Here is a 19,771-nt window from a genome sequence, read left to right on the forward strand (position 1 = left end):
TGTTTTCATTGCTTTACTGGGAAGCTTAACATAAGTACACATGGTCATGTTATATATGTTAGTGCAGGGTGAGCTGCACATAATGGACTTTCTACTAGGGCACATACAACTCTGGTTCATAGGCACATGATTAGTACATAGAATAGCTATAGGATCAGCAGAGGCATTAAGGGTGGTTATTAGAGGGACAAAAATTAGGTTACTTACATTGTGTCTTCCAACGCCCCTGGGTTAATGTACATTTGCTAAAGCATTATGACAAATCAACGTCACAATAGTAGGGATTAACTGAGCTGGGCTTGGGTCATTGATAAGTTATTGTCTCAACGCAGCCTAATAATGCTGTGAAAGGAACCAAAATTATTTGGGTGGATTCCATCCTCCTATAAAACTTTGTTCCAGAAGGTATCAAAATTGTTACACCGACAGAGCTGCAATAGCCAGTTAAGGGGGGCTAAAAGTCTGCTGAAACTTTCAATGCCAAGAGTTAGGGAGGGCGCAGGGCCAGATATTATGGGGTGTTGTTGATGTCAAGCAGAAACCCAATAATTTCTTTAAAATCCATCTTCAATTTCCTGATGCAGGTTGAAAATGTTCCGAGCAGCTGTTTGATGTCCTGAACTCGTGCTCCTGGATAGCACAACGTTATTACTCCAGGGACTGAGAAACTTCACCATTGAACTGCCCAATACAATGGCCGGAGAAGGGGATGGAGAATTCTGCCCATTCGTACCCCTCACACAATTCATTGAACCTTTCACGGGCCATGACAAGCAGGATAGCATATGCCCGCTGCTCCCGGCGATAGGTCCAGACCTCCCACAGCAGGTAGTGCACCGTCAGATCCAAAGAGAGGGAAAGGAGCAGAACTTGATGACGGAGCCACTGCTGGAATCAGAGTAGTTGGAGTAAGCACAGCCGTCGCAGACACAGGCAGTCCCAGTGATGAAGGCGCAGGTAGATCAGGCACCAGTGCGGCGAAGCTGTTCCTTATGTCAATCTGCCCCGAACCTCTCGCAGATACTCCAGTCCGCTTAGCAGCATGCCACTGCTTTCGATTTTCCACGACTTGTGATGTGATACCAGCACTGATTGGAACAATCCTCTTTTGCTCTTCTATATCTACTCCATTGCAAGATGGAGGAGGAGAAGCAGATGGAGATGACTTCCTTGGCTGGCAAGTTCCAGGTAGCACAGGCCACTCGGATAGGGACAGATTGACAAGGCGGGGATACATCCATCAAGGCCGAGCGACATCCAACCACAGGAGTTGAGAACGAGAAAGTTCCAATTTGCGTTTCCCCCATAAGTTCGCTGAATTGAAATTTGGAGGATAGTGTCTCTTCACAGTTCCCGCTCCTCCATAAGGTATACTTAGGATAGCAACCTCATTCCTGTAATCCACCACAAGAAAACAATTGTGGATTGGAACTCCGGATTGTCAATATTGTCCCAGACAAGAGCGCAATAAACACAGCTTCTACAGCACTAGAAACATTTGTGAACCATGCCAAATATATACAATTGAAGTTGGAAGTTTACATACACTTAGGTTGGAGTCATTAAAATTCCACAAATTTCTTGTTAAACAAACTACAGTTTTGGTAAGTCGGTTAGGACCTGCATGACACAACAAGTTTTTCCAACAATTGTTTACAGACAGATTATTTCACTTATAATTCACTATATCACAATTCCAGTGGGTCACTAAATTGACTGTGCCTTTAAACAGATTGAAAAATTCCAGAAAATTATGTCATGGTTTTAGAAGCTTCTGATAGGCTAATTGACATAATTTGAGTCAATTTGAGGTATACCTGTGGATGTATTTCAAGGCCTACCTTCAAACTCAGTGCCTCTTTGCTTGACATCATGGGGAAATGAAAAGAAATCAGCACAGACCTCAGAAAAAATTATGTAGACCTCCAAAAGTCTGGCTCATCCTTGGAAGCAATTTACAAACGCCTGAAGGTACGATGTTCATCTGTACAAACAATAGTATGCAAGTATAAACACCATGGGACAATGCAGCTGTCATACTGCTCAGAAAGGAGATGTGATTTGTCTACTAGAGATGAACGTACTTTGGTGAGAAAAGTGAAAATCAATCCCAGAACAACAACAAAGGACCTTGTGAAGATGCTGGAGGAACAGGTACAAAAGTATCTAAAAGTCCTACATCGACATAACCTGTCAGTCCGCTCAGCAAGGAAGAAGCCACTGCTCCAAAACCACCATAAAAAGCCAGACTACGGGTTGCAACTGCACATGGGGACAAATATTAGAACTGTTTGGCCATAATGACCATCGTTACGTTTGGAGGAAAAAGGGTGTGTGTAACGATTGACGAAGAGTAGTAGTAGGAAGGATCGGAGGACCAATGCGCAGCGTGGTAAATGTCCATATTGTTTAATAAGAATAATGAACACTGATCAAAACAATAAATGACAACGTGAAATAACAAAACCGAAACAGTTCCGCGTGGAACAAACAATGACACATAAAATAATCACCCACAACTCAAAAGTGAAACCAGGCTACCTAAGTATGGTTCTCAATCAGGGACAACGAATGACAGCTGCCTCTGACTGAGAACCATACCAGGCCAAACACGGAAATCCCAAATCATAGAAAAAGGAACATAGACAACCCGCCCAACTCACGCCCTGACCATACTAAAATGAAAGACATAACAAAAGAACTAAGGTCAGAACGTGACAGGAGGCTAGCAAGCCGAAGAACACCATCCCAACCGTGAAGCACGGGGGTGGCAGCATCATGTTGTGGGGGTGCTTTGCTGCAGGAGGGACTGGTGAACTTCACAAAATACATGGCATAATGAAGAAGGAAAATTATGTGGATATATTGAAGAAACATCTCAAGACATCAGTCAGGAAGTGAAAGCTTGGTCGCAAATGGGTCTTCCAAATGGACAATGACCCCGAGCATACATCCGAAGTTGTGGCAAAATGGCTTAACGACAACAAAGTCAAGGTATTGGAGTGGCCATCACAAAGCCCTGACCTCATTCCTATAGAAATTTTGTGGGCAGAACTGAAAAAGCGTGGTCGATCAAGGAGGCCTACTAGCTCTGTCAGGGGGAATGGGCTAAAATTCCCCCAACTTATTGTGCGATGGTACCCAAAACGTTTGACCCAAGTTAATCCATTTTAAGGCAATGCTACCAAATACTAATTGAGTGTATGTACACTTCTGACCCACTGGGAATATGAAATAAAGCTGAAATAAATCATTCTCTACTATTATTCTGTATTCTGACATTTCACATTCTTAAAATAAAGTGGTGATCCTAACGGACCTAAGACAGGGATTTTTTTAAATTAAATATCAGGAAATATGAAAAACTGAGTTTAAATGTAGTTGGCTAAGGTGTATGTAAACTTCCGACTTCAATTGTATATATATTCTGAAACTTCTGAGTTCATGACAGAAGTTCGTGACAGGAAATTACGCTGTGACTGGAAATGACGTTGTTACTGTGGTAGAACTTGGTAGGTGTGTGCTGGCGCCCAAGTGTGTGCGTGTGTTTGTGTCTTTGTGCACACACGTTTGATTGTGCAGTCAGTCATGCGTGTATGTGTCCTTTATTTGCAACAAGTTTAAAGTTCTTCCAGAAATAATACATATGTTCTGCCAAACATTTCCAAAAATGTTCCACGGATATATTGGGGATAGGGGATTCTGAAAGTGAGGTCACACTTGTACCATGGTGAAAGGGGAGTTGGGAGCTGTGTGATTAAACAGCCTTCAGTAGTGGTAGGGGAATTACATATAGTATGGTTAACTGGCTGGATCACTCACAGAGAAACAGTGTGCGTAACAAGGATCCTGGCATGTAAAAAGGTAAAAAGGAAATGAGAGGAAGAGGAGAATGGTTCCAGAAAGGAGTGAGGTGGGAATACATGAGGACTACGCTCAGCTCACCATGTTTCCTTTCTTTGATGGCTCCCGAGTGGTGCAGCAGTCTAATGCACTGCATCTCAGTGCTAGAGGCGTTACTACAGACCCTGGTTCAATCCCGGGCTGTGTCACAACCGGCCATGATCAGGAGACTCATAGGGCGGCGCACAATTGGCCCAGCATCGTCCGGGTTATGGGAGGGTTTGACCGGGGTAGGCCGTCATTGTGAAATAATAATTTGTTATTTACTGACTTGCCTAGTCAAATAAAGTTCAAATAAAATATATCTGCCTGCCTCTCTATTCCCTGATCCTTCTCTCTCTGCTGCATCCCACCCTGCTCTGAGCCTTAATGGTACATGCCATTAGCGAGACCATTTCTATAAGGGGAAGGGGGTCTCTGCCTTGCCTAAGAGGCTACTTTTGTCCCACATAAAGACATTCACAGATGTCTCTCCACACGAAGAGCCATCTCCCCGTTACGACAGCACAGCACAGCCTGTCTCTGTGACAACTGCCGAGTCGCGGTAACAGAGACAGAGATAGACAGAGAGAGGGAGGGAGGGACAGATATAGAGAGGAGGAGAAGGACTACCACGGAGCAAAACACATTGCCTTTTTCTCTCTGACATCCCCCCTCGTTCGCATGTGTTTGTGTGTGAGCCTGCACGGAGGAGAGAAGGAAAGATAATTAAGCCGGAGAAATTCTTCTTCTCTGTCTTTTAGTTTCCCTCTTTCTCCATCCATCATCCAAGGCTTGAATACCGGTGTCAGCTGCCACAGCGGGATAAAATAAAGGGATGCTTTGAATGCTGCCTCTGTCTATGACAAGGCACACAGAGAAGCAGAAAGAGGCACAACAAGCAGGGACAAAACCAGGACTTTGATAATGAATGGGAGTCCTTCCGTAGCATGTGGTAGGAATAGCAGTCCGTCACTGAAGTCTACGAATAAGGTAAATAATATTTGTCTCTCACTCTCCATGCCTGATTACACCCTTCAGTAGAAATGCAGAGGTACTTGCAGCAGGAGCACAAACAGAGACATTATAATCATGAAGATTTCATTTTTTTAATGCTGATAAAGATCCTAACATGAGGGAAGATTGCCATCTTTGTCCTGAGTCCCTGTACATGTGTAGCTGTAGCAGCATTGTGGAAGTGTTGGAGATTAAAGCCATGCATATTGTATGCAGTAGACTACAGAGCCATGCAGGCAGTGTGAAAGTGCAGGGAATCTGATGGCCTAACCTATCAGTCAGTCACTGACATGAGGAATCAATGATAATCCCCATAATCATGCTCCTTCCTGCTCAAATAGTGAGTGTACAGACAGTACACAAATACACGAAGAGAAAGAACGCAAGGCTTGTTTTCTGAATCCTGGACCGTCAGGCAGCACTGTTTCCCTGGCGACTCAGGGGAACCCTTCACCACCTCTAACAAGAAATAACAAGTGTGTCTAGAGAAACAAAAAGGGCACTGGCTTAGAAAAACAGACTTAAGCCAAACTCATAGGCTATTTCTGGAGAGTGGGCTGTATTTTCTCATTTCCGACAGGTACTCTACCCTTGCAACTCCTTGTGCTATGATGCAGTTTGTGTGTTTGCTCCCTTATCAGACACAGGTGCCAGTCTATTAACACTGTACTAACAGTCACTTTTGTACTAACACAGTGGACGTGTAGTGGAGACCAGGGCACAAGCACTTTTGCTTATTTTTTTGAATATTATTTGAGGTAGACTTTTATCTAAACAACATATATATCTTAGCTACCATTACACACTGCAACAACATTTCTGGGCCATACCAGTCTTTTACAATTCAACCGAAAGTGTCAGAAGTAAAATGCCCCCCCCCCCCCCCCCCCCAAGTTTTGAAATACACAATACAGTAAGTAAGTAAGCATACTTACTTACCTCCCCTTCATCTACATGGATTGTAACGGATTTAACAAGTAACATCAATAAGGGATCCTAGCTTTCAACTGGATTCACTTGGTCAGTCTATGTCATCGAAAGAGCAGATGTTCCTAACATTTTGTACACAAATGGAGGCTGTTCTGAGAGCAAAAGGGGTGAATCTCAATATTAGGAAGGTGTTCCTAATGTTGTGTACACTCCACAGACATGTGACCAACAGAACTGAAATAATGTCTTCCTGAACAAAGGGGGGTCAAAGTAACAGTCAGTATCTGGTGTGGCCACCAGCTGCATTAAGTACTGCAGTGCATCTCCTCCTCATAGACTGCACCAGATTTGCCAGTTCTTGCTGTGAGATGTTACCGCACTCTTCCACCAAGGCACCTGCAAGTTCCCAGACATTTCTGGGGGGAATGGCCCTAGCCCTCAACATCCGATGCAACAGGTCCCAAGCGTGCTTAATGGGATTGAGATCTGTGTATCTCGCTGGTCATGGCAGAACACTAACACTGACATTCCCGTCTTGCAGGAAATCACGCACAGAACTAGCAGTATGGCTGGTGTCATTGTCATGCTGGAGGGTCATGTCAGGATGAGCCTGCAGGAAGGGTACCACATGTGGGAGGAGTATGTCTTCCCTGTGAAGCACAGAGTTGAGATTGCCTGCAATGACAACAAGCTCAGTCCGATGAAGCTGTGACACACTGTTCTAGACCATGACAGAACCTACACCTCCAAATCGAACCTGCTCCAGAGTACAGGCCTCGGTGTAACGCTCATTCCATTTGACGATAAACGCAAATCCAACACCCCCAATCCATCACCCCTGGTGAGACAAAACCGTGACTCACCAGTGAAGAGCACTTTTTGCCAGTCCTGTCGAGTCCAAAGACGGTGGGTTTGTGCCCATAGGCGACGTTGTTGCCGGTGACAGAGACAAGCCGTCTCACAGTACGGACATTGCAATTTATTGCCCTGGCCACATCTGCAGTCCTCATGCCTCCTTGCAGCATGCCTAAGGCATGTTCATACAGATGAGCAGGGACCCTGGGCATCCTTCTTTTGGTGTTTTTCAGAGTCAGTAGAAAGGCCTCTGTAGTGTCCTAAGTTTTCATAACTGTGACCTTAATTGCCTACTGTCTGTAAGCTGTTAGTGTCCTAACGACCATTCCACAGGTGCATGTTCATTAATTGTTTATGGTTCATTGAACAAGCATGGGAAACAGTGTTTAAACCCTTTACAATGAAGATGTGTGAAGTTATTTGTAATTTTACCGATTATGTTTGAAAGACAGGGTCCTGAAAAAGGCATGTTTCTTTTTTTGCTGTTTATACACAGGACATATTTAAAAAGTCAGTTCCAATACCATATTTACAGGGATGCTAGATGTGTATAGGGTAAGGTGACTATAGGCAACAGGATATAAGATAAACAGAGTAGCAGCAGCTTGCATGTGAGTGGGTGTGCGAGTGTGTCGAGTCAGTATAAATGTATGTGCATATTATGTATGAGTGACAAAATTAAGGAGTGAGAGTTTGTGTGTGTGTTGGAGTAACCGTGTGTGTGAGTGTGTAGCGCCCTGTGAGTGTGCAAAATGTTGAAGTATAAGGCCAAAAAGATGCAAGGTAAACTCAGTCCGTGTAGCTATTTTGTGAGCATTTTATCAGTAGTTTTGCTTAGGGATAGAAGCTGTTCAAGAGTCTGTTGGTGTCAGACTTGATGCACCAGTACCTCTTTCCGTGCAGCAGCAGAGAAAAGAGTCTATGGCCTGGGTGGTTGGGGTCTTTTCACACCGCCGTTTATAGAGGTCCTGGATGGCTGGGAGCTCGGCCCCAGTGATATACTGGGCTGTTCGCACAAATCCCTGTAGCGCCATGCGATCGAGGGCGGTGGTATTTCCATACCAAGCAGTGATGCAGCCAGTCAATATGCTCTCAATGGTACAGAAGAATAACCTTTTCAGGATTTGAGGGCCCATGCCAAACTATTTCAACCTCCTGAGGGGGAAGAGACACTGTCGCGCTTTCTTCATGACTGGGCGTATGTGTTTGGACCATTTTAAGTCTTTAGTGATATGGCACTGAGGAACTTGAACCTGCTCCACTGCCACCCCGTCGATGTGGATGGGGCCGTGCGCACCCCCCGATTCCTGTAGTCCACGATCATCTTCTTTTTCTTGCTGACGTTGAGGGAGAGTTTGCTGCTCTGGCAACCACACTGCCAGGTCACTGACCTCCTCCCTATAGGCTGACTCATCATCGCTGGTGAACAGACCTACCACTGTCGAGTCATCAGCGAACTTGATAATTGTGTTGGAGTCATGCGTGGCCACACAGTCTTGGGTGAACAGGGAGTACAGGAGGGAACTAAGCACAGACCCCTGTGGGGCCCCTGTGTTAAGGGTCAGCGTGGTGAAGGTGATGTTGCCTACCCTCACACCCTGGGGTCAGCCCGTCAGGAAGTCCAGGATCCAGTTGCAGAGGGAGGGTACGAGCTTGGAGGGGATAATGGTGTTGAACACTGAGCTGTAGACAATGAACAGCATTCTCACATAGGTATTCCTCTTATCTAGGTGGATGAGGGCAGTGTTGAGAGCAATTGAGATTGCGTCATCTATGGATCTGTTGGAGCAGTAAGCAAATTGGAGTGGGTCTAGGGTGGCTGAGATGGTGGAGTTAATGTGTGCTATAACCAGCCTCTCGAAGCACTTCATTATTTCAGAAGTGAGTGCTTACATGGCAGTAATCATTGTTGCATGAAGCATTGAAATTCTTAGGAACAGGGATGATTGTGGTCATCTTAAAACATGTGGGGATTACAAACTGGGACAAGAAGAGGTTCGAATAACAGGGCACGGGGTTAATTGTAACACGGTCTTCAATGGTAAAAATGAGGGCTAATAATTTAAAACTGCTCTGATTTAAAACTGATATTTGGATTAAAATACACTATCTGGGCAAAATATCATATTTTCATTTGATCTTTTAGGCATGTCATACTGACCTAAAATGTAGTAACCAAAATGTGTATACTTATATAAGATACTTTTACCATGAAAAAGTATGAATATGACTTTTTCATTTTTTATGGTACTGGCAAACTTAAAAGTTTATTTTATATAATTATGTGAATGTGTCTAAATACCATATAAATATAGTTTTAGATCAAAGTTTAGTTTGAACAAATGTTACAATTTACCCCCATTTCAAGTCTGAGTCTAATATGAGTCTTGCAAGAAAATACCATAATTAGTGTAATCAACTATATAAGTCAAAAGACCACTTACTGCTGATAAAAATGATATATGATTAAATACTTGGGGAATGTTCCACAGATCAATAATAAAAAAGAGGCAGCAAGAATATTTAGAATTCGGCCTGAAAAAAAAATGGTGTAAATAAAACAAAAAATGATTTAAGCAAAACCTCCTAACTAATCAAGCACTAGCACATTGAATAACAGTTTTCTAAGTGGTTTCTCATATGAGTTATTTAGTTATGCATTGTGCTCATGTTACCTTGTGCCCAAGTCACCCCTACTGACACATCCAGCACCTCCCCACTCTGGAAACAGAAAACCATTGTCTGATGTTCTGTCCTACATTCCAGATCTAATCAGCACAACGGGCAGCATGTTGAGCCTATTATGCTAATAAGATGCCCATGCCTCAGTTAACGAGATGGACTATAACCCCTCACCCATTTTATTTTACATTGGCAGCACTAGGATGGTCGGGATGGTCTGGGCAGAAGGCAAGCAGTAATAAGCTTGCTGGCCGCAACAGCTAAATGTAAAAATTATTCAATTAGAGCTCGGATTGTGCCGCAGGGTAGTATTCTAACGTTATTAACAGAGGCTCCCAGTGCTCTCATTGGAAAAGACAGCTCAGTGTGGCTGCAATTACCCCAGTCTGGGACACTGTCCCAAGTCCATACGCATGTAACAAGTTGAATAAACCAAGTTTCCTTGAAATTTCAACTCATCCAGTCCAAATATGCTGACACCCAATCATGACATCAGGCATTCTGGACAAACATGTTTTTTTAGATGTCATGTCGAACAAGCCACTACAGGCCACTGTTGAAAGGAAAAAAAGAGGGCACTAGAAAAAAATTGGATTGGTTAAGTAAAGGATATATTGAAGAGGGGGAAGGTGTGACCTTTCACAGAGTTGCATTATTATCCAGAGAATGCATAGAGCCCAGAGTTTATTATATATTTTATACCATGGCTATGATTGAACAAATTTACGTCTGGCAGCAAATCAGCATTCAGTGCTCGAACCACCCAGTAACAATTTATGTATTAATTTTAAGGATTATGGTCAAATAGAATTTTGACTTATCACTGCCATATCAGTGTACTTAACCCATACTCTGACATAGCTTTCAAACTGATGTATTTTAGTCCAAACTAAAGTGAAACTGTACATGGATTTGGTGTCAGCACCTGGCATATCCATGTTGTTTCCTGGCACGAGGCAGCCCAACACCCAGCTGTTCTCTCACCCAGCTGTTCTCTCACCCGGGTCTCTCTCTCTCACCCAGCTGTTCTCTCACCCGGGTCTCTCTCTCTCTCTCTCTCTCTCTCTCTCTCTCTCTCTCTCTCTCTCGCTCTCTCGCTCTCTCTCTCTCGCTCTCTCTCTCTCTCTCTCTCTCTCTCTCTCTCTCTCTCTCTCTCTCTCTCTCTCTCTCTCTCTCACTCTCTCTCTCTCACTCACTCTCACTCTCTCTCACACTCTCACTCTCACTCTCACTCTCACTCTCACTCTCACTCTCACTCTCTCTGTCTCACTCACTCTGTCAGCAAATAGCATCCAAATCTGCTTTATTGAACAGGGCCTGTCATTGGATTCTGTGACACACAGACCTACAGTACATAGTGTAGAATGCTGATGGTACAAAATATACATTTGGCCACGCTTGCCCAGAACGGTCAGCCATAACTCATGAGTTAACATTTATATCACCGCCATGCATACTTCACAGCCCGACGCACTGGGTATGAATGACTGGCCGGGTTAGAGGAGAAAAGACCTGGCCACTGTAGCCAAATACTGCCAGAAAGTTCTAGAGCTAAGGATTCAGCAGGGTTCTAGAGCTAAGGATTCAGCAGGGTACTAGAGCTAAGGATTCAGCAGGGCTCTAGAGCTAAGGAAAAGTATGGCCAGCATGTGGCTGCTTGTAAAGACCATCGACTTTCATTCTGACTGCACTAATATATGTCTTCAACGTTGTTCCACTGGGTGAAATACACAACTTTTTTGATGTTGGCTCAAAACAAGTTGTTTTGCTTTTTGAATGCAGTAGGGTTTTCAGCAGATTCAGGGATCATAACCAGCCTGAGGCAATGTGTGGAAGGGTACAGGAGCGAGTAGAGCATAGCGTAGCACTCTTCACACAAACACACCTGCCCTATTTCACAGAGAGAGAAACTCTCCCCTCAGTGTGCATCCATCCTCTCCCAGACTGGGCAACAGTAAAACCAGGGCAGTCTTGCCACCAGTGGCATGGCATCTGCCACCTTTACATTCAGATTACAGAGCTAGAGGAATTTTGCTGTGCGGAAGCAGAGTGTAAAGTGATTCATAGGGGCTCTCCCTTTACCCTGCAAATCTCCATGCAATGAATATTAACCACGGCAATTGTTCCCAGAGTGACGCCAGCGTGGCCAGACCCCTCTGTGCTACATTATTCATTCACTCAGAGCTGCCACCACCAGTTACTCGCAGACAACGGGGAGGGATGGAGTGAGGGACGGAGAGCGGGAGGGAAGTAGGGATCATTTTGCACCACTCTCCACTACTTCTCTGGCCTGATAGCCTCACCACCACCAGTCTCGAATGGCCTTTTAATAAACAGCTGAAAAGCAAACACATAATAAATTGTACCTGCCAGGCCTAAACTGTAAGAGGAGGTTGTGGTGTCTTAAATTATGCTCCATCGGGCATTGCGCTTGCTGCTTGCGTTTGTCTGCTGTAGGGCTGTCCCAAACTAAAACAAATATTTGTCAATTGTAAGTGGTCTGTTATTTCAACTGATCGATTAGAGCTATACATAGCCCTCCACATTGTTACATTTGAGAGGAGTATGGTGATGCAGTATGGAGCTCGATTTGGCCTCTGCATGCCTCCAGAGGCTCCGCAATTGTGTCACACATATGGAGCCACCGACCACATTTTTGGATCAAGCAAAAATGTACTTTAAATCTAGGCTTCCGAAAAGGATTAGTTCACTGAGACCCCTTGACTTTTTCACATTTTGTTATGTTACAGCCTTATTCTAAAACTGATTTAAAAAATAATAATCCTCAACAATGTACACACAATACCCCATAATGACAAAGCAAAAACAGGTTTTGAAAATATTGCTAATTTATAAAAAATAAAATAAAAACTGAAACATCACATTTACATAAGTATTCAGACCCTTTCTTCTTAACAGAGAGATGTTTGTTTCTGTCGGCGTGATGCGTGAAGCACTTTGTGATATCAGCTGATGTAAGAAGGGCTTTATAAATAAATTTTATTTGATTTGATATGTAAACATTATATAAAGTGGCATTATGTAAAGTGACTAGTGATACATTTATTACATCTGATTTTTAATTATGAAAGTGGATAGAGATTTGAGTCAGTATGTTAGTGATGGCTGTTTAACAGTCTGATGACCTTGAGATTGAAGCTGTTTTTCAGTCTCTCGGTCCCAGCTTTGATGCACCTGTACTGACATCGCCTTCTGGAAGATATCGGGGGTTGAACAGGCAGTGGCTCAGGTGGTTGTTGTCTTTTTGACCTTCCTGTGACATCAGGTGGTGTAGGTGTCTTGGAGGGCAGGTAGTTTGCCCCCAGTGATGCGTTGTGCAAACATCACTACCCTCTGGAGAGCTTTGCAGTTGGGGGCGGAGCAGTTGCCATACCAGGCCGTGATACACTAACCACGTGCTCTTGATTGTGCACCTGTAAAGGTTAGTGAGGGTTTTCGGTGACAAGACACATTTTTTCAGCCTCTTCACCACACTGTCTGTGTGGGTGGACCATTTCAGTTTGTCCATGATGTATACGCTGAGGAAGTTAAAACCTTCCACCTTCTCCACTGCTGTCCCATTGATGTGGATAGGGGGGTGCTCCCTCTGCTGTTTCCTGAAGTCCACGATCATCTCCTTTGTTTTGTTGACGTTCAGTGTGAGGATATTTTCCTGACACCACACTCCGAGGGCCCTCACCTCCTCCCTGTAGGCCGTCTCGTCGTTGTTGGTAATCAAGCCTACCACTGTAGTGTCATCTGCAAGCTTGCTGATTGAGTTGGAGGTGTGCATGGCCACGCAGTCATGGTTGAACAGGGAGTACAGGAGAGGGCTGAGAACACATACTTGTGGAGCCCCAGTGTTGAGGATCAGCGGCTGGAGATGTTGTTTCCTTCCCTCACCACTTGGGGCGGCCCGTCAGAAAGTCCAGGACCCAGTTGCGCAGGGCGGGGTCGAGACCCAGGGTCTCGAGCTTGATGACGAGTTTGGAGGATACTATGGTGTAAAATGCTGAGCTGTAGTCGATGAACATCATTCTTACATAGGTATTCCTCTTGTCCAGATGGGTTAGGGCAGTGTTCAGTGTGATTGCGTCGTATGTGGACCTATTTGGGCGGTAAGCAAATTGGAGTGGGTCTAGGGTGTCAGGTAGGGTGGAGGTGATATGATCCTTGAGTAGTCTCTCAAAGCGCTTCATGATGACGGAAGTGAGCGCTATGGGGCAATAGTCATTTAGTTCAGTTACCTTAGTTTTCTTGGGAACAGGAAAAATGGTGGCTCTCTTGAAGCATGTGGGAACAGCAGACTGGGATAAGGATTGATTGAATATGTCCGTAAACACACCAGCCAGCTGGTCTGCGCATGCTCTGAGGACGTGGCTAGGGATGCCGTCTAGCCCGGCAGCCTTGCGAGGGTCAACACGTTTAAATGTTTTACTCACGTAGTCCGTGATTGACTGTAGACCCTGCCACATTCCTCTTGAGTCTGAGCCGTTAAATTGCAACTCTACTTTGTCTCTATACTGACGCTTAGCTTGTTCGATTGCCTTGCGGAGGGAATAGCTACTGTTTGTATTACGTCATGTTTCCGGTCGCCTTGTCCTGATTAAAAGCAGTGGTTTGCGCATTCAGTTTTGCGCGAATGCTGCCATCAATCCACGGTTTCTGGTTGGGGAAGGTTTTAATAGTCACTGTGGGTACGACATCACAGATGCACTTGCTAATAAACTCGCTCACCGAATCAGCATATACATAAATGTTGTTGTTCGAACGCTATCCGGAACATATCCCAGTCCACGTGATTCGAAGCAATCTTGAAGCGTGGAATCAGATTGGTCGGACCAGCGTTCAACAGACCTGAGCACGGGCGTTTCCTGTTGAAGTTTCTTTCTATAGGCTGGGAGCAACAAAATTGAGTCATGGTCAGATTTGTGGAAATGAGGGTGAGGGGTGGCTTTGTATGCGTCGTGGAAGTTAGAGTAGCAATGATCCAGAATTTTCCCAGCCCGGGTCGCACATTCGATATGCTGATCAAATTTAGGGAGCCTTGTTTTCAGATTAGCCTTGTTAAAATCCCCAGCTACAATAAATGCAGCCTCAGGATATGTGGTTTTCAGTTTACATAGAGTCCAATGAAGTTCTTTCAGGGCTGTCGAGGTGTTTGCTTGGGGGGATGTACACGACTATGATTATAATCGAAGACAATTCTCTTGGTAGATAACGCATTGTAAGGAATTTTTGGTCAGGTGAACAAAAGGACTTGAGTTTCTGTATGTTGTTATGATCACACCACGACTCGTTAATCATAAGGCATACACCCCCGCCCTTCTTCTTACCAGAGAGATGTTTGTTTCTGTCAGCGCGATGTGTGAATAAACCGGGTGGCTGTACAGACTCTGACAACATACACGTATCCCGAGTGAGCCATGTTTCCGTGAAACAGAGAACGTTACAATCTCTGATGTCTCTCTGGAAGGCAACTCATGCCCTAATTTCCATCTTGTTTTCTAGAGATTGGATATTGGCAAGTAATATGGTCGGAAGCGGTGGATGGTGTGCTTGCCTTCTAAGTCTGACCAGTCCACTCCATCTGCCTCCCCTCTCCCCCTCTCCCCCTCCAGAAAGCCCTTTACCTCCTGAGAGAGCAGCTGTGTCACTGCGGAGTGGCTTGGTCCATAGATATCACTGTTACTGCTGTTGTTACTGCTATTGTTACTGCTGTAGTTATTGCTGTTGTTACTGCTGTTGTTACTGCTGTTGTTACTGCTGTTGTTACTGCTGTTGTCACTGCTGTTGTCACTGCTGTTGTTACTGCTGTTGTTACTGCTGTTGTTACTGCTATTGTTACTGCTGTTGTTACTGCTGTTACTTGGATCTTCCCTTGGGGCTATGGGGTTGTGTTCGGAGAGGAGAGGACAGGAAAGGACAAGAGAAGACAGGAGATGACAGGAGAAGACAGGAGAGGATGGGAAAGGAGAGGAGAAGACAGGAGAGGAAAGGAGAGGAAAGGACGGGAGAGGAGAGGGGGGTATTGGAGACAGCTGGCAATGTAGTATCAGTCATGTTCACATCTATCAGGCCTGTCTGCCTTTCTACAGCAGCATCTCCACATGAGACACACATGCAGGCAGACACAATCACTGATACATTACATGTGACACTCACGCACACACACACACACGCACACACACACACACACACACACACACACACACACACACACACACACACACACACACACACACACACACACACACACAGAACATTGATTCAAAGGCATCACCTTCATAAACACATCCGTAAGAGCAGAGTAGCTATGGGCAGAGTAATTAGTGCAGCCCCTGACCCCAGCACCTCCCCCACTCCACCCCTGTATGTTGCTGTCACACTGTACTCTGCCTACCTGGGAGTGGAGAGGATGGCGCGGTATAGCATGGCTGTGTTTTCTCCTCTATACACAGCATTCTACTGCCTGAGTGTTACTCCAACACTGACGTAACAGAACAATGTATATGTTGCACCCATCTTTCCTTCTTACAGGATGATCTAAACCTATAATTTAGGTGGTAGTCTCACAGCTTCTGTCGCAGGCTGTGGAGTGCTCCTCCCAATGGGGAGCTCAGAGAAGAATATAGGCTGCAACATGCAGGACTACACTCCACTGGCTGACAGTATAATACAGTAGGTTAGTGTGGAGGCTAGCTGAGAGGATCCCTTAACGCAGGGGTGTCAAAGTCAAATGGACGGAGGGCCAAATAAAAAATTTAGCTACAAGCCGAGGGCCGGACTGTTCGAATGTTCATTGAAAATTTTTTAAATGACGCATATAGTCTAGTGAACCTAATTGAACCTACTGAAAACCTAACAAATATATTCCAATATGATCAGATAAATAAAGCAATATTTTCTTATGGCTCTGTCAGTAATCTTTAATTTTCAACAGACACAAAAGACAAATTTCCTTTATATAAAAATCCCCATAACATGAACATTAAATGAAAGAAACCGGTATTCAAGGCACCATCAGTAGCCTATATTTTCTATTTTAGCAAAAGTGGGCTAAATTTACTTCAAAGAAAAAAACAATAATAGCAATTTTCTATCATCCACTCAACTTGGTTTTAAATGCCTTCACTGTACTGTACATATCAGAGATGACACGATCCCGACCCTGCAGCTGCAAGTTCATTGCATTCAGATGACTCGTAATGTCACACAGAAAAGCCATTTCACACAGAAACATTTCGTCTCGGAGTTGTGTTGTGTCTTTCCCTTTGCTGTCCAAGAACAGACAAATCTCCTCACGAAGCTCGAAACATCTTTGAAGCACCTTTCCCTGGCTTAGCCATCGCACCTCTGTGTGATAAGGCAAATCACCATGCTCCGTTTCTAACTCCGTCAGAAATGCCTTGAACTGGCGGTGATTCAAACCTTTGGCTCTGATAAAGTTAACTGTGCGCGTGATGATGCTCATTACATGCTCCATTTTCAAGGCTTTACCGCACAACGCTTCCTGGTGTATGATACAATGATAAGCTGTCAGCTCACTTGTCGCATTTTCCTCTTGCATCTTTTCCCGTATCTTCCCCACCAGTCCGCTCCTGTGTCCACACATCGCAGGTGCTCCGTCGGTTGTCAAACCCACAAGTTTTTCCCAAGGCAGCTCCATCTCATTTACACATCTTGACACCTCTTCATACAAATCATGCCCCGTAGTTGTGCCATGCATAGGACGTAAAGCCAAAAACTCCTCTGTCACGCTTAGGCTGGAGTCCACTCCGCGGATGAAAATTGACAACTGGGCAATGTCAGAAATGTCGGTGCTCTCATCCACAGCCAAGGAATATGCAATGAAATCTTTTCCTTTTTCACAAGCTGCTCTTTTAGATTGATGGACAACTGGTCTACTCTCTCGGCAATGGTGTTTCTGCTCAGACTCACATTTAAAAAGAGTTGCCTTTTTTCTGGGCAAACTTCGTCACAAACTTTAATCATGCAGTTTTTGATGAAATCCCCCTCCGTAAATGGCCGGGCTGATTTAGCGATCTCTTCTGCCAAAATAAAACTGGCCTTGACAGCAGCCTGGCCTTGTGATTTGGCTTTTTTGAACAGAGCCTGTCGAGATTTGAGGCCTCGTTTTAATTCCTCTGCCTTTTGTAGCCTTTGTTCCATGTCCATATTCTTGTTTTTGTCCGCGTGTTTCGTTTCATAATGTCGTCTCAGATTATACTCTTTCAGTACCGCCACACTTTCTCCACACAGAAGACACACAGGTTTTCCAGCTACCTCCGTGAACAAATACTCCGACTCCCACCTTGTTTGAAACCCCGGTTCTCAGTGTCCACCTTCCGTTTTGCCATTTTTGATGGGTATCTGAAAGTTAATTTTACTGTGATGCTGACAACTGCTGTGCCAATAAATATTGAAATGAAGCAGCCTACTGCTCGGTGCGTCACCGTTGCATTGTGGGAAATGTAGTATTGGTGCGTGTAAAAGATCTGCGGGCTGCCGGCTTGCTGCGGTCTGCGGGCCGGTTCTAATAACAAATCAAGATCATCCCAGGGGCCGTAAAAAACCTTCTCGCGGGCCGGATGTGGCCCGCGGGCCTTGACTCTGACATATGTGCCTTAACGTATCAACAAAGACAGCCTGTTCGGTTCTATGGTCTTGATGAGATTATCTAACATGGGTAGCTTTCATTTTCTCTGTCCTATACCTACCAATCTGTCCCATACCTACTGATCCTTGACTTTGGCGATGTCATTTACAAAATAGCCTCCAACACTCTACTCATACTGTTATTTATTTGATTTATTCTGCTCCTCTGCACCCCAGTATCTCTACTTACACATTCATCTTCTGCACATCTATCACTCCAGTGGTTAATTGCTATATTGTAATTATTTCGCCATTATGGCTTATGTATTGCCTTTACCTCCCTTATCTTACCTCATTTGCACACACTGTATATATTTTTCTCTCGTATTATTGACTATGTTTGTTTATTCCATGTGTAACTCTGTGTTGTTGTTTGTGGCTCACTGCTTTGCTTTATCTTGGCCAGGTTGCAGTTGTAAATGAGAACTTGTTCTCAACTAGCCTACCTGGTTAAATAAAGGTGAAATTTAAACAAATGTAGTAAAAAATTGTACAGTAAGCTTTGCATTCTGCGTTGAGTTCTAACATGCTTTGCAGACATACAGTATATTGTGTAAAGAGGGAGCACTACGAGCACCTGGAAGGCTTGCAGATCACACCATGTTCTTTAAAAAGATCCTTTCTGTGGTTACTCAGATTAAATATTAATAATGGCAACAGCAGACAACAATAAGCCCTGGAATACACACATCCCTCAATAACACTGTGTACAAAAGCCAAGGGCCATGTCATAAATCCTTCAGATTTAATAAAGATTTAGGCTCCATTTTCTGACAGAATAGATGGAGGGAAACAAGCCAATGACCTTTAAAGACAATAAAGAGGAAAAACAAACCACGCTTTCTACAATGACCTCGTACAGAAACCTCCTCCCCTATAGAGAGACCCGGGTGAACCAGATCCAGAGAGACACAGAAATGCCCCAGTGACAGAATACATACAGACAGTTGCGAACCGTGGCTATTGGACCTAGGCCTTCAGGGGGGGGATCTTTCAACATGTTGTGCCAAACTCAAAAATCAAGAAACAAAAACAGAAACTTAGCATCACTTAGCGTCCTCAACTGAATCAAACAGGCATGAGACTGAGCCATGGTTTGGGCTGCCACTCATACAGAGACAGCACCTGCATGGATAATGCAACCAGCAACAACAACAACCACACTGCTTACACAACCCATGGAAGCCTAACGCCATCACTATCACACTATCACTTAAAGCGACAACAGTGACACAAAGGATGTGAGTGTGACAAGCTTGTGATTCTGAAAGGACAGCAAATGTAGAATGCAACGCACTCCATGTGCGAGAGGTTAATTTTTGTTAAACACATAGGGCCGATAGAAAGACAGCAGTCACACACAGCATGATGTTAAAGAACAAGCAGCCATTTCACAAGGACATAATAAGCCAGTAGGTCCCAATCATAAGAATAGAAAAGCACAGCCATTAAGCTAAGCATTATTTTCACATTCAGCAATCAGCACACAAATTAACCTGTGATCTAAAGTTTAAATGCAACAATCCCAGCTAGCACAGTGGATCTGGGGCGATTCCAGCTGAGAGTCAGACTCGAGCCGACGTCATGTGGCCACCTTCAGCAGTATTACTTATAGCTAGGATTGGGTGATTGAGCTTGAGCCGATTCCAGTGAGAGTTATCTGGCCCAAATGTATTACTTGGAGCTCGGGCAAAATGAGGATACTCTTTGGCAGATGATTACATGGGCTGCTTTATATAATTAACAT

The 19,771-nt window shown here is 44.3% G+C and overlaps 1 protein-coding gene across 2 annotated transcripts in view; it reads left to right on the forward strand.

Annotated features, from left to right (window-relative positions):
• The first annotated feature begins 4,673 nt into the window (after positions 1-4,673).
• Positions 4,674-19,771, forward strand: part of LOC123992646 (galactosylgalactosylxylosylprotein 3-beta-glucuronosyltransferase 1-like) — a 114,129-nt gene continuing 99,031 nt past the window's right edge. For both annotated transcript variants that reach the window (XM_046293972.1, XM_046293973.1), the window contains exon 1: positions 4,674-4,875. The gene's annotated coding sequence lies outside the window, so the exon portion shown is untranslated. The remainder of the gene's footprint in view (positions 4,876-19,771) is intronic.

This window comes from Oncorhynchus gorbuscha, linkage group LG13, assembly GCF_021184085.1.
Source record: "Oncorhynchus gorbuscha isolate QuinsamMale2020 ecotype Even-year linkage group LG13, OgorEven_v1.0, whole genome shotgun sequence".
Lineage (NCBI taxonomy): Eukaryota > Metazoa > Chordata > Actinopteri > Salmoniformes > Salmonidae > Oncorhynchus > Oncorhynchus gorbuscha.